This window comes from Choloepus didactylus, chromosome 5, assembly GCF_015220235.1.
Source record: "Choloepus didactylus isolate mChoDid1 chromosome 5, mChoDid1.pri, whole genome shotgun sequence".
NCBI lineage: Eukaryota > Metazoa > Chordata > Mammalia > Pilosa > Megalonychidae > Choloepus > Choloepus didactylus.
In genome coordinates this window covers 63,567,082-63,583,312 of record NC_051311.1, presented here as the reverse complement: position 1 = coordinate 63,583,312, position 16,231 = coordinate 63,567,082, and the positions used below count along the sequence as shown (strand labels likewise).

Below are 16,231 nucleotides of genomic sequence, written 5' to 3'. Positions count from 1 at the left end.
GGAACACTACAAAGTATCTCTCATGAACATAGACATGAATCCAGGAATATATTAAATGGATAATATAATATGACCAAGTGGGGTTTATTGCCGGAATGAAAGGTTGGTTTAACATTTGAAAACCAGTCAGTATAGTTCACTCTCTTGACACACTAAAAATGGGAAACTATATGCATCTAAGTAGCTGCAGAAATGTAGAAAAATCATTTAACAAAAATCAATATCCATTCATGATAAAAACTCAGCAAACTAGGAACAAAAGGAACTTTCTCATCCTGATGAAGAAAAACTACAACTAGTATTATACTTAATGTGGAAAAACTGAATGCTTTCACCCTAAAGTCAGGAAAAAGTAAGAATGGCCAGTACCAGATGAGTGAAAAAATGGAGACAAAAATTAGATGAAGAATAGAGCGGAATGGAGGGGATGGAAAGAGTTAGCTGTTCTTTTTTGCTTTTGTTTTTATTTTGGAGTAAGGAAAAGGTTCCAAAATTGATCCGGTTAGTTTCAGTGGCTGAGAGATTTCAAATGGAGTCGAGAGGTCACTCTGGTGGACATTCTTATGCACTATATAGATAACACCTCTTAGGTTTTAATGTATTGGAATAGCTAGAAGTAAATACCTGAAACTATCAAACTCCAGCCCAGTAGCCTTGACTTTTGAAGATGATTGTATAACAATGTAGCTTACAAGGGGTGACAGTGTGATTGTGAAAAGCTTGTGGATCACACTCCCTTTATCCAGTGTATGGATGGATGAGTAGAAAAATGGGGACGAAAACTAAATGAAAAATAGAGTGGGATGGGGGGGATGATTTGGGTGCTCTTTTTTGCTTTTACTTTTTATTCTTATTCTGATTCTTTCTGATGTAAGGAAAATTTTCAGAAATAGATTGTATTGATGAATGCATAACTATATGATGGTACTGTGAACAGTTGTTTGTACACCATGGATGATTGTATGGTATGTGAATATATTTCAATAAAACTGAATTTAATTTTTAAAAAATTGATCTGGTGATGAATGCACAAATATATGATGGTAATGTGAATAATTGGAATAATTGACTGTACACTGTGGTTGAGTGTAGGGTGTGTGAATATATCTCAATTAAACTGTGTTTTTTAAAAGGGGAGCAAGGGTGTTCCAGTTTGCTAATGCTGCCAGAATGCAAAACACCAGAAATGGATTGGTTTTTATAAAAGGGGGTTTATTTGGTTACACAGTTACAGTCTTGAGGCCATAAAGTGTCCAAGGTACCATATCAGTGATCAGGTACCTTCACTGAAGGATGGCCATTGGTGTCCAGAAAACTTCTGTTAGCTTGGAAGGCACGTAGCTGATGTCCACTTGCTCCCAGGTAGCGTTTCAAAATGGCATTTCTCCAAAATGTCAGTGTCAGCTTCCAACGGCTGGCTTCAAAATGCCTCTCAGCTTCAGCTACTCTCTCAGCTCCTGTGTGTTCTTCAAAGTCACTATGTGATGCAAAACCACTATGCAAAATTCAGTTGTATACACTCTAGCAATGAACACTTGGAAATTGAAATTTTTAAAAATATTTTCTAAAACATGAAATATTAGGGTTAAATCTAATAAAATGTGTGCAAGATTTCTATAAAAAATTGCTGAGAGAAATTTAACAAAGTTCTAAATAAATGTGAGCTATATAGTGTTTATGAAACAGAAGCCTCTATTATTAAGAAGTAGATTGTCTCCAAATTGATCTATAGATTTGACACAATCCCAATCAAAATTCAATAGCCTTTTTTTCTATAGGGAATTGACAAGTTATTATAAAATGTGTAAGGAATGCTAGGGACCTAGAATAGCCCAAACAATTTTGAAGTAGAAGAACAAAGTTGGAGGACTTAGACTACCCAATTTCAAAACCTACTATATAGATTTTACACCAAAAGCACAAGTAACAACAAAATAAAATAGATAAATTGAACTTCATAAAAATCAAAAATTTTAATGCAATAAAGAACATTATCAAGAAAATGAAAAAACAACCTACAGAACGGTAGAAAATATTTGGAAACCATATATCTCTTCAGGGTTTAATATCCAAAAAAATATAAAGAACTCCTACAACTCAACAAAAAAAAGACCAACAACCCAATTAAAAAGTAGACAAGGGACTTGAATGGGCATTTCTCCAAAGATGATATACAAATGGCCAATAAGCACATGAAAAGATGCTAAACATCATTAGTAGTTAGGGAAATGCAAATTAAAACCACAAGGAGACCAATTCACACACACTAAAATGGCTAATATTTTAAACAGTGAAAATAACAAGTGTTGGCGAGAATGTGGGGAAACAGAAACCCTTGTCCATTGTTATGGGAATGTAACTTGGTGCAGCCACTGTGGAAAACTACTGAAACCTCAAAAAGATAAACTTAGAAACACCATATGACCCAGCAATCCCACTTCTACGTATATACCCAAAAGAATTGAAAGCAGGGATTGAAATAGATATCTGTACACTACTGTACAGAGAAGCATTATTTACAGTAGCCAAAAGGTGGAAGCAACTCAAGTATCCACAATAGATAAAAGGATTAAAAAAAAGGTATATCCATGCAATGGAATATTATTCAGACATAAAAAGTCATGAAGTTCTGATACGTGCTACAACATGGATGAAACTTGATGGCATCACGTTGAGTGAAATAAGCGAGACACCAAGGGATATATATTGTATGATTTCACTTACATGAAAAACTAGAATATGTAACTTCATAAAGGGAGAAAGTAGATTACAGATTACCAGGGACAGGGGTTGGGGGGAATCCCATTCCTGGGTTATTACCCAAGAAAAATGAAAATATATGTTTACACAGAAACTTGTACATGAATGTTTATATAAGCTTTATTCAGGGTATCCAAGAACCACTCAGGGTGCAGAGTTTCTGTTTGTGGTGAAGGAAACATTTTGATAATGTATGGTGGTGATGGTAGCACAACATTGTGAATGACATCAATGCCACTGATTGTAAGCTTGAAGGTGGTTAGAATGGGAAGCATTACATTGTAGATAAGTTATCACACACACAGACACACACACACAACCTACTATAAAGCTACAATAATCAAGGTAATGTAAAATTGAATAAAGATAAACAAAGTTCAAGGGAATAAAAAACAACCCCAGAAGCAGGCTGACAACCCTTACCTCACATAATATACAAAAACTAATTTGAAATGAATTGCAGACCTAAATTTAAGACTCAAAATTGTAAAACTTAAAGACGACACTGAAAAAAATATTTCTGACCTTGTATCAGGCAAAAAAATTCTTAGCACAAACTATAAAAATTTGATGAATTGTGTTTCATCCTAATTAAAAACCTCTGCTCTTCAAAAGATATTAAGAGAATGAAAAGGTAAGCCATAGATGGCAAGAAAAATATTCGCAAAACACATAAATGTCTTGTATCCAGAATATATATGTATATAAAGATTCTTAAAACTTAATAATAAGATGGCTAATGTGCAAAAGAATTGAAAAGACTCTTCACTAAAGAAGATACACAGATGGCAAATAAGCATGTAGAAAGTTGCTTTAACATCATGAGTCATTAAAACTGCAATGAGATACCACAACACACTCACTAAAATGACTAAAATTTAAAAGACTAATGATACCAAGTATTGGAGAGAAGGTAGAGCAACTTTGGAAAATAGGTTGACATGTTTTGTTTTGTTTTTTAACAAAGTTAAACATGCACTTATCATACAACCTAGTAATCCCACTCCTGAGTTATGACCCAAGAAAAATGAAAATGTATGTTTACACAAAAACCTGTACATGAACGTTTATTAAAGCTTCATTCTGGGTAGCCAAAAACCATAGACAACCCAATTGTCAAATGGTGAATGAATAAACAAATTGTGGTACAACAATACAATGGAATACCATTCAGCCATAAAAAGAAACAAAGTCATATATAAAATAGCATGTACAACTCTCAAAAGCATGCTAAGTGAAAAATATCAGACACAGAGGCTATATACTGTATGATTCCATTTATATAACATTCTGAAAAGGCAAAAACTATAGGAACAGAAATCAAATCAGTGGTTGCCAGGAACTGGAGATGGGGGTGGGGATTGGCTACAAAGGACCAGGCACAAGAGAACTTTCTGGGGTATGGAAATGTTTGAGATCTGGATTGCTGTGATGATCACCTACCTGTGCATGTTTTTCAGAACTTATCAAACTGTATACCTAAAAAGGATGAATTTTACTGTATGTAAACTATACTTCAACAAGCCTTACCTACCTACCCCTGCCCCCACCAAAAAAAAAACAGCCAGAAGAAGAAATAAAATGGCATACTTAAAAATTCTCAGTTAATTCAAAAGAAGGCAGTAAAGGAAAAAGGAAAAGGAACCCATGGGACAAATAGAAAAGGAATAGCTAGATCGTAGGCTTAAACCCAATCACATCAATGATTACACTAAATGTAAAAGGACTAAACGACTCCAATTATTAAAGGCAGAAATTATTAGATGGGATTTTTTTTTCAAAAAGCAATATCCAACTATATTCAGTCTACAAGAAATGCACTTTAAGTATAGATAGGTTTAAGGGAGGCAGAGCATTTTGTATCAGATAAATTTCCCACCACCACCACCACTGACAAGTATTAATTCTGGACAACATACATAAAACAACAATTTGAAAGCACTATAAAGTATCCACAAATAGGTAGAAGCTAAATGGAGATTCTAAGGAGCCCAGCAAAAGACAGCAGCTGGAGGTCTCCAGGAGCTGAACCGAGATTTGGGTTGCTACCAATTGCAAAGGAGAATTTGAATTCCACCAAGTTAGAGAGACTGGATAAATAATTCTAGCTTCCCATTTAAACTCTCAAAAGGCCACACTTTAAAATCTATGCCCCAGGACTAAAGACCTAGAAAGTTCTCCTTTGTAGTCAGACCAAACCTCCTTTCCCTGTACCTTCCTTTGCTGACTCCCTGCCAGATCTTGGTGGAGCCTCACTAGTTGTTGGCTTCCCTCCCAGCTCTGGTCACCTAATAACACAGCACATAAATCTTCCAGGGTAGGAGGGGAGAAGAGCTCATTAGAAAGCAAGCTATGGGTGTGTATGCTTTGGGAGTCACGGGTATGCAGGGTCTTGGCCACTCCTTGCTCCTGCACATCCCTGCAGCATGTCCACTCTGGCTGTTCTCCCTCTCTGGTCTCTGATGTGGAGCCCACAGCAGACAGTTGGAGAAGAGGCTGTGCTGCTCCCTCTTCCTCTAGGTCAGATGCGGACAAAAATGAAACCCAGGCAAGGGACTAGGATAAATATCCAAGCCCAGCTGACTATCAGCGGTTATCTACTCAACCCAAATTAAATGAAAGAAATGATCCTGTTCCTCTAAGAACATCAATAGAGAAGGAAACCATTTGTAGAGTAAGCCTCTTCCTCCCTCTCCATGCCAACCCTCTTTGCTAGGAAAGAGGGTTATTTCCTCACAATATCTTTGTCTTCAATTAAATTTTTGATATAAGCATTAGGATTGGAGACAGAGCTCTGTGGCCCTCCACTGAAGACCTCACTTCTCGTTCACATCTTTGGGCACCATTCTTCAACCACTCCTGAATCTCCCTACTATCATCCAGCTGGTAGTCTTCAACTTCATTCAACAAATGTGCCAAACGCCTCCCTGAAATCCAGATAGTCTCTGACTGGAGTATTGCTTTGATAAGCCATCTTATTAGCCCTATCAAAATGTTTAAAAAGTAAATAGGTGGTATGACTTTTTCTTAGTGATCTTATACTGCCTCCTTCCCTTTTTCTAAACTTACAGAGCAAGAGCCTCCCAATCCACTAGGCCAACCAGTTCCCTCCTATGAGCTGACTCACAAAGCCTTGGGTACACTCAGTCACCCAGCCCAGATGCAGTATGTGGCATCAGCCAGCCCCCACTTTCCTCCAGAACTTCCAGTCTCCTCTGATACATATTTGAGCTAAAGAAAAGCAAAGCCATATCCTAGGATGACTGGGATATATCTTGATTTCCCTTGCATTCTGAGCTAGACGGGCCAGATGGAGACTTGTCAGCCATGCCTGAAAGGTCATGGCCTTCTGCAAAGGCCATGTGCAAGGGCCAGCCAACGCTGCAGGAACTGCAAGTCCACTTGTTCCCACCAGACTGCCTTGTGCTGGATTCTGACCCTCAATCAGCTCATCCCTTGCACTCGGCAGGACCACAGGACCAGGGCCGGAAGCCAGCCCGAGCCACCTCTGAAGGCAGTGCTTAAGGTGCTGTGCTAGTTTGGATGTATTATGTCCCCCAAAATGCCATTATCTTTGATGAAGTCTTGTGTTGATTGGGCTGGAGACTTTTGATTGGATGTTTCTGTGCAGATGTGATCACTCAACTGTGGGCTACAGCCAAAAGGGACACTTTGAAGAATGCACAGGAGCTGAGAGAGGAGCTTCAGCTTGCAGAGACATTTTGGAGACAGCCTTTGAAAGCAGACTTTTGCTCTGGAGAAGCTAAGAGAGGACAAACGCCCCAAGAGCAACTAAGAGTGACATTTTTGAGGAGCTGAAGCCTAGGGAGGAATGTCCTGGGAGAAAGCCATTTTGAAACCAGAACTCTGGAGAAGACGCCAGCCCCGTGCCTTCCCAGCTAACAGAGGTTTTTCCAGATGCCATTGGCCATCCTCCAGTGAAGGTACCCGACTGTTGATGACTTACCCTGGACACTTGATGGCCTTAAGACTGTAACTGTGTAACCAAATAAACCCCCTTTATAAAAGCCAATCCATTCCTGGTGTTTTGCATTCCGGCAGCATTAGCAAACTGGAACAAGTGCCTATCCATGGACAGAGCCCAGGGCCCAGGAGTTAGCCTGGGTCTGAGTGGAGCAAGTCTGCCTCCACTGTCTGCAGGTGCCCCCCGCTCTGCATATGGTTCTGATGGGAGCCTGCAGCCCAAGGCAGTCCCGGGGCTTGGGCCACCAGCCCGACTGGTGTGGATACCAGACACCCCCAGCCCTCTGACTCCCACTGCCCAGCCCAGGCAGCCGCATCTTTGACCTCTCCTAGTGCTGTCCTGACACCTTCCCAGACAATCCCTTCCCATCCTAGGCCACCCCACATCAGAAGGATGGGCAGTGGACTCAAGCTGGGGACAATGCAGCCCCAGCTACAGTGGGCCAGATGTCCCATGAGGGTATACATGGGATGGAGAGAAACAGATTTTGAGAAGGGAGCATGGGGTGAAGGAAGAAGGTAATCATATAAAAACTGGAGACATTTTACATACATTAAGTATATGGCACCCTTTTCAGATTTAAAATCACTGTATTAATTTAGGAACATGACAATTTACTAAGGCTTTGCAGAAGGCCATGTTAAGTATATTTGGACCAGGGTTTCTCAACCTTGGTAATATTGACATATTGGGCAAGATAATTCTTTATTGGTGGATGTGTGGTGGTGAAGGTTGTCCTGTGCTTGTCGGATGTTTAGCAGCATCCCTAGCCTCTATCCACTAGATGCACTAGAGGCCAATAGCACCTACTCCTGGTGATGATAACCAAAAATGTCTCCAAACATTGCCAAATACACTCAGTGGTGGGGGGTGGGAATCCCCCTCCACTCCACTCCCTTTACCCCTGTTTAGAACCATTGATTTAGATTTAGACTTACAAAAGCCCAGAACCAGATGGAAAACTGTCAAGGGGAGATTTGTTTTCCAGCCCTTCTAATTACCTGGGAAAAAAGGCAAGTCCTAGAAAAAGTGGATATTTTTTGAATAGTTTCAAGCTTTTTCTTTCTCTCTTCTCTTTCGGAGTTTATTTGCTTATACCCACCTTCTCCTGAAATTCTTCAAGGGAGGCTTGTGGGAACACATGGGGCACAAGAAGAAATCATTGATGAAAAGTAAGAGCTAAAGAAGAAAGAGAAACAACATGGGGAATTAAAGAGTCGGGAATGAATTTGAAACATGACCATCCTGTGAACTTGCTATGGATGGGCCATGCAATCAGCCCCCACTTTCCCGCAGCTATTCATTTACATAACTCAGTGTCCAGAAAGTAAACACAAGCCAACTGTTCTTGGGATTATGACAGACAAGAATGTCTCCCCGGGGACTTCACAATGGATAAATTAGTGTGGCATAATAAACAATGTCCTCAACAACATTCCCGAGCAGACACAGACTTGGGTCTATGACTGACACCCTAAAATGGCCTCGACACAGCGCAAAGCATGATGCAAACTGTGCATATACCACAACCTTCACGAATATTGGGCTCTGCTGAGCCACGCTGATCCAGAGGACATTTTAATAATCTAGAGGTTTGAAACACATTCCTCCCTATCCTTTCTAATTAATTGCTTCTCTCTGCTTAATTTTTTTAAATTTAATTTCATTTTTGAGTGGGGCACACATACACATACACACACAACACAGGGTTCAAAATTCAAAAGATAGCAATGAATAACAGAGAAAAATACGTTTCCTCCCCATTCAGGCTCCCAGCCACCCAGTTCCCCTCTCCAGAGGCAACCCGTGTTAGCTATTTGCTGCGCTTTTGATAAATACAGGGGCTATTGAGCTTGAGACGATGTGTTGTGATAACATTGTCTGTTAAATATTGATCCATAAGGCTCTCTAGACAAGCGATGAGATAAGGGAAGAGTTGACATGCTCTTGTGAAAATGAAGAATCATCCAAGGATTTGCCTGACTATGAAAACCATCCTCAGCCCTGGAAGGAAAGCCAAGGAAGCTCCCAAAGGTAGAACCACATTCTTTCCAGAAAATTTGATCCGTGGTTTTTTCAACACAGAGACAAACAAGTGATTGAGGGCCTGAGGTCCTACCCACAGAGCAAGGCCACAGTGATTTTAAGCTGGAAAAAAAAAAAATTGGAGGTAGCAGTCGGTGGATTTCCTCCAGGGCAGTTCTCCTCTCCCCTGACCCTTATCCAGGAGGTATTTGGAAGTGGGGGGAGGGTGGGGTATGACTGTCACACAGGGAAGAAAGATTACTGGTATTTAATGGGCAGGATGCTGCTCCAGACAGGCCCACGCAAAGAATTATCCTGCCCCAAATTCCAACGGCACCCCCAGAGAGAAGCACTGGCTGGGGCCCAGCACTGTTCTCAGCCCTGAAACATTTTCAGTAAAGTCCCCCCAGGAGCCCTAACTTTGAGCAGTGTTGCTCCCTGCATACCCACTGAGATGAACAATTTAGGAATGTGTGCTGAGCTAATGGAATGACGTATTGAGAGTGCTTTTATTTATAAGCCAGTGTAAAGCTGGGGAACAGCTTCCAAAAAAAGTCTTTTTGGTTTTAGAACCGATGAGCTGTTGCCTTTCATTCTGGCCACAATTAGTGAGCACAGGCAGTTGTCTGTTCTAGACACTCCTGGGTGGAAATAAGAAAACTTTATCCCCTGGGTACAAAGGAATGGTGGTCAATTCATTCTCTAAAATGAGGACCATTCTCCCTGTCCATCCAAGAGAGGGATTGGTTCCTTATAAAGCCGCTAGAAGTATGGAAGGTAGGAGGGTTTTTCCAGGCCTGTGGTTTCTACTTCAAGCCAAGTGATGTGGATTTACCTGAATATCTCTTGCTATTACTGATTTTTTATGCACACCCCTGAGACATTCATTCATTCCACAGACATTGACTAAATGGTGACCACAACAGTTGTGCTGTGAGGCTTAAATGAGATCATGTTGGTAAAGCGCTTACCCAGGGCCTGGCACCCAGAAATGCTTGGGAATCATTTTCCTTATTAGCAGCATTGCCAGTGCTGGACCCCGGGTGGACCCTGTGGAACTCCCAGCCTCGCCAAGGGCAGCCCCTCTGGAAATAGCATGACAGATGTGGGACGGGGTACAGTGGAGGCATAAAAAAGACTGGCCCAGCCCGCAGGGGTCTCCCACCAGGCCCCAGTTTTGAGGGTGGTCTCCCCCACTCACCCCCGTTTGGGAAATTCCCAGCCTGAAGTTCTCCCACCATGGCCGCCCTTAGCTGGTTTAGCTGATTTGATGGGTTTGGAGAAACTTTTCTGGCGGTCTGATCATGAGTTACAAAGGAGGGGTGACTCTTAACTGGGTGTGGAAGATCCCTGAGGGTGTGGAAGATCCCCGACAGGCTCACTTCGCCCTGGGGTTCCCAGGGAAAGGAGTATTTGCTGAGGCCTGATTCCTTATCCCCTCTTCCCCAGCCGCACCTCCAGGAACTCCGCTTGGTTGCCCTCGGGGAGAACTGGCTGGTTGCGGGAAGGAACAGGCCCTCCCCCAGAAGAGCGTCTGTGTGTGGCTCCACAGTGGGCCCGCACCCAGGGAGGAGACAGCCGTGGGGCGAGGCTTTCTGGAGTGCGGCTGGCCTGGGCGGGGAGCCAGCCTGGAAGGAGGAGAGAGGCAGTTGCTGCTGCTGATGTGGCAGGGAAGGCACATCTGGTTAGGCTAAAAACACCAGCTGTCACTGGCTCGTTGGTCTAGGGGTATGATTCTCGCTTAGGGTGCGAGAGGTCCCGGGTTCAAATCCCGGACGAGCCCTGTTTTGCTTTAATTTTTTTTTTTTTTTTTTTTTTTTTGCCCTCCGCTCTCCCTCTACGTATCCACGGCCTGCTCTTTCATGGGTAAGAGATAGTCTAATGGTGTCTGATTGAAGGACCCTGATAAGGTAGCAGACTGGCAGTCGGTTTCCCTTTCCCCATTAGTCACGACCAGTATTTACCCCATTATTTCCACTGAGGACCAACTGAGAAGCAGACTGGTATGGTGTCTGGCTGAGCCTAGAAGTTTAGAGCCAGACAGTTGCAATTTGTTAGGAAGAAGATAATCTCTCAGAGGCCTTCAGACAAAGAGCAAGTTATCTTGACAGGGATGTGACCTAAACTGGAGGTCAGGAAAAAACAAGCTCTCATGTAAAACCCATACTATCATATGCACTCTACTGGAAGTCCAGAAGCTATGATTATAGGTACATCCTCCCCAGGTTGCTGGAAGGATTAAATAAGACACTGCATATGAGAGTCCTTTGCAAACCATAAAGTACCTAATGACCCATGCCCCTTGAAACACAAAAATGTAGGATAAAATAGAATTTAAAAATTAAAATATCAACAATCTCAAATATTTTTAAAAGAAAATATCTAGATATTAGAATTAAAGAAGGAATGCAAAACAAGAGAGATAGAGAGAGAGAGGATGCTACAGAGGCCCATGGTGGGTTTCAGACACAGATACATGCCCAGAGACCTGGAAATACATTTTAATGCCTTCACTTACAGGATATGTGACCCCAACTCAGCAGAGACAAGGAGCTGGAACTGAACACTCTGCATAAAGCTTAGAACATCAAAGATCTACCTTGTCTATGAAAAGAAAACTAAAAACTACATCCACCAGTCCAAGGAAGCAGAGAAAAGGGGTGGAAACACAGGTCAGTCCTGAGACACTGAAGCCCCAGGTCTCTGGGCATGTATCTGTGTCTGAAACCCACCATGGGCCCCTGTAGCATCTTCTCTCTCTCTCTCTCTCTCTCTATCTATCTATCTATCTATCTATCTATCTTGCTTTGCATTTCTTAATTCTAATATCTAGACATTTTCTTTTATATTCCATCTCTGTTGGATTTATGTTATCTGCATGATGTTGGATTCTCAAGCAGAGAATACCACCCAGGGCCTATAGGACAAACACACACACATACCCTTGTCCCACTGAAGAAGAGTTCACAATAAAATTTTATGAACCAGACAAGGAAATGAGCCACCATAAGCAAGAATCAGCATATACAGCAAACACTCGAAGAACTGGGATACTAGAACAATGTGGAAGACACTATGTAGTAAGCATACTTCTAAGTATTAAAAGTTAAAGGCGGGGCTCTTTGCTGCATATACTGTGAGAATGAAGAGCGTTTTCAGAAACCAGACTGTCAACATTCCAGAAAATGTTGACAGAGAGCTGAAGGGAGGCACAGTTACTGTGAAGAGCTCCAGAGGAACCCTGCGGAAGGATATCAGTCACAACAAAGTAGAGCTCAGTCTCCTTGTGAAGAAAAAAAGGCCTCAGGTTGACAAATGGTGGGGAAATAGAAAGGGGCTGGCCATAGTTCACACCGCCTGCAAATGTACAAACATGATAGAGGGTGTTATACTGGGCTTCCGTTCCAAGATGAGGTCTGTGGATGCTCGTCCCCATCAATGCTGTTATTCAGGAGAATGTGTCTCTAGTTGAAATCCAAAATTTCTTGAGTGAAAAACAGACCCACAGGGTTCAGATGAGACCAGGTGTTGCTTCTTTAGTATCTCAGGCCCAGAAAGATGAGTTAATTCTTGAAAGAAACGACATTGAACTTGTACCAAATTCAATTGCTTTCACTCAGCAGACCACAACAGTTAAAAACAAAGATATAAGAAAAGTTTTGGATGGTATCTATGTCTCTGAAAAAGGAACAGTTCAGCAGGTTGTTTGATAAAATCTAAGAGTTGTGCAAGCAATAGAAACAAGATACTAGACCTATTTGTGATTTTGAAGATGCAATAAAATTCATGTTAATTTGAGGCATTTTTTAATTTTAAAAACATTCTCTTTCCTAAATAGAACTAGTAAGATTTAATGGGGAAAATGACTGAATTCAGTTCTTGTGGATGATATTTCAGATGAGGAATATTATAGTACCAGTGAAAGGTGATGCATGAGACTGTTTATCATCTGATACAGAACTTTGGGGAGATGCTAAAAACATCTTTAATTTTGCTGAGCCATGAATTTTAATGCCTGACACTTCTCTGTGGGTCAGAATTTTTTTGTGAAAAAACACCCATGAAGTAGAACAATGTTGATGTACTGCCTTAGAGAATTAGGAACAAAGTTGTGTTCATGATAAACAAGGTTGCTGTTATGTAAGGGCCTCTCAATAATAATAATATTTCTAAACACTGATACCCCTTCCATATCTTATTTTGTTCCACTTTATATACCATATGATGCTACCATACCTTGCCTAATTATTACCAAATTTCTACTTCCAGCTTAAGATACCTACTCTTAGCGTCTGAACTTTTGTTGATCAATTTTTTGTCCAACACTGGTACATGGATTGCATTTTGGATAGCACTAGTTTAATAAGCCACCTCAAATCAGCAAGCCACCTCCACACCTCTTCCTGTCTTGCCCATCTCATTTGATAACAACTTCTACCTTCTAATTTCTAAAGCAAAATTTAGATTCAACCTTGAGTTCTCTGTAGAAAGATATTGGAGGGTGGGGCAAGATGGCAGCATAAAGAGGTGTGGAATTTAGTTAGTCCTCTAGAGTAACTAGTAAATAGCCAGGAACAACTAGTAAATAGTCTGAAACAACTGTTGGGAGTCATCGTGAAAACACATATCATATACCAGCCCAGAATGGGAGGAAAGGCTGAGATCACAGTATACAACTGTAAGCAAAGCTCCCAAACTGTGGAGCTGGTGCCCCTTCCCCACCAGCACAGCAGGTTAAGCTGAAACATCCCTCATGAAAAATAGAACCAAGTTCCTGGAGTGAGGAAAAGTAACTCAACCAAACTCCAACTGCAGTTTTAATTAACAAATTTTGAGTACTGAACACAAGCTACAACCACAGATAAACCTGGAACAAACAGGAAAGGAACCTGAGGTTCCTCCCAGCAGAGAGGAGACAGGGCTGATGGAAAATATATATATATATAAATAATTAAAAACAAAGGCTTTTGGAGACAGCTGAGCTCAGAATACTGAAAAATGGCGTGTCCCCAAAAAAGGGGTACAAAGAACTGGGTACCAACACCGGTTGACAGGCAAAACCAGGGAGCTGGGGACTGCATCTGAAAAGGGTCTTTCTCTCATTTTCCTTTTTTTTTTCCTCTCTCATTCTAAGAAACTCATTAGAGAAAGACTCAGGCACTTTCAATTGTCAGCACAGACTCAGGCAAGGGTGGAGTTAACAGAGGCAGAGACAAAGGAGGAATTCAAGTGGAGAAGATAACTCCCTAAAGGGTGTATCTTCCCTAAGAAAAGGGGGGCAGGGCCCAGCTCAAGTGTCTGCCCACCCTCAGAGAATTCAGACCCCAGGGACCTGGGGGTGGGGTGGGACCAGAAACAACTTAAGCTTGGCTTCTGACACCCTTGGCCCATGGCCAGGACAGGGCCAAGGACTACACCTCTTTACACCAGTTGGGAGCTGTACCGGATTGTATGCATTATGTCCCCCAGAAAAAGCCTTGTTCTTTGATGCAATCTTTTGGGGGCAGACATATTGTTGGGGATTGAGTTGGAATGTTTGGATTAAGTTGTTTCCATTGAAATGTGCCCCACCCAACTGTGGGTGATAACTGATTGGATAATTTCCATGGAGGTGTGGCCCAGCCCATTCATCATGGGCCTTGATTAGTTTACTGGAGCACTATATAAGCTCAGACAGAAGGAGTAGGCTTGCTACAGCCAAGAGGGACACTTTGAAGAATGCACAGAAGCTGAGAGAGTAGCTGCAGATGAGAGGCAGTTTGAAGATGGCTGTTGAAAGCAGACTTTTGCTCTGGAGAAGCTAAGAGAGGACAAACACCCCAAGAGCAACTAAGAGTGACATTTTTGAGGAACTGCAGCCTAGAGAGGAACATCCTGGATTCCTCCAGAGAAATCCATTTTGAAACCAGAACTTTGGAGCACACACCAGCCAGATGCCTTCCCAGCTAACAGATATTTTTCCGGACACCATTGGCCATCTTCCAGTGAAGGTACCCTTTGTTGATGGACACTTTATGGCCTTAAGACTGTAACTTTGTAACCAAATAAACCCCCTTTTATAAAAGCCAATCCGTTTCTAGTGTTTTGCATTCTGTTAGCATTAGCAAACTAGAACAGGAGCTATGGGCTGACAAGTGCCACCAGCTGGGCAGGATAGGAAAAGCACTGAGTCTAGAGGCCTCACAGAAAAGTCTCACAATCTGCTGGGTCTCACCCTCAGGGAAACCTGATACTGAATACAGCCTCCTCATGAGACCTGGGCTCTTCTGATCTAGGAAAATCTGATTGGGGTAATCAAGGGAAACAGATGCCTAGACAACAAAAAATTATGAATCACATTAGGAAAAATGAAGATATGGCCCAGTCCAAGGAACAAACTTATACAACTGAGATACAGGAATTGAAACAACTAATTATTAATTAAACAAATCTCCTCAATCAATTAAAAAATCAAATCAATGAGTTGAGGGAAGATATGGCAAAAGAGATCAAGGATATAAAGAAGACGTTGGGTGAACATAAGGAAAAACTTGAAAGTTTGAAAACACAATTGGCAGAACTTATGGGAATGAAAGTCACAATAAAAAGATGAAAAACACAATGGAGACATACAACAGATCTGAAGAGGCAGAAGAAAGGATTCATGAAATGGCGGACAGGACAGCTGAAATTCTACACACAAAAGAACAGATAGGGAAAAGAATGGTAAAATATGAGCAGCATCTCAGGGAATTGAATGACAACATGAAGTGCATAATGTACATGTCATGGGTGTCCCAGCATGAGAAGAGAAGGGACAAGGGGCAGAAACAATAATGGAGGAAATAATCACTGAAAATTTCCCATCTCTTACAAAAGACATGAAATTACAGATCCAAAAAGTGCAGCATAACCCAAACAAAATAGATCTGAATAGACTTACACCAAGACACTTAATAATCAGATTATCAAATATCAAATACAAAGAAAGAATTCTGAAAGCAGCAAGAGAAAAGCAATCCATCCCATACAAGGGAAGCTTGACAAGACTACAGGCAGATTTCTCAGTAGAAACCCTGGAGGCAAGAAGGCAGTGGTATGATATATTTAAGATACTGAAAGAGAAAAGCTGCCAAGCAAGAATTTTATATCCAGTGAAACCATCCTTCGAAAATGAGGGAGACTCTCTCTAACTAAGCCACCTTGGTGGGTGATCTCGCTGCCCTCCCCCATATGTGGGACCTGACTCTCAGGGTTGTAAATCTCCCTGGCAACAATAGGATATGACTCCCGGGGATGAATCTGGACCTGGCATCGTGGGATTGAGAACATCTTCTTGACCAAAAGGGGGATGCAAAATGAAACAAAATAAAGCTTCAGTGGCTGAGAGATTTCAAATGGAGTCTAGATGTCACTCTGGTGGGCGCTCTTATGCCCTATATAGATAACATTTTTTAGGTTTTAATATATTGGAATAGCTAG

General features: G+C 41.6%; 1 non-coding gene and 1 pseudogene across 1 annotated transcript; both read left to right on the top strand.

Moving 5' to 3' along the window:
* The first annotated feature begins 10,481 nt into the window (after nucleotides 1–10,481).
* TRNAP-AGG lies at nucleotides 10,482–10,553 on the top strand. The gene has a single exon. It is a non-coding gene; the product is annotated as a tRNA-Pro (tRNA).
* A 1,359-nt stretch (nucleotides 10,554–11,912) lies between these two features.
* Nucleotides 11,913–12,480, top strand: LOC119535318 (annotated as a pseudogene).
* The last annotated feature ends 3,751 nt before the right edge of the window (nucleotides 12,481–16,231 follow it).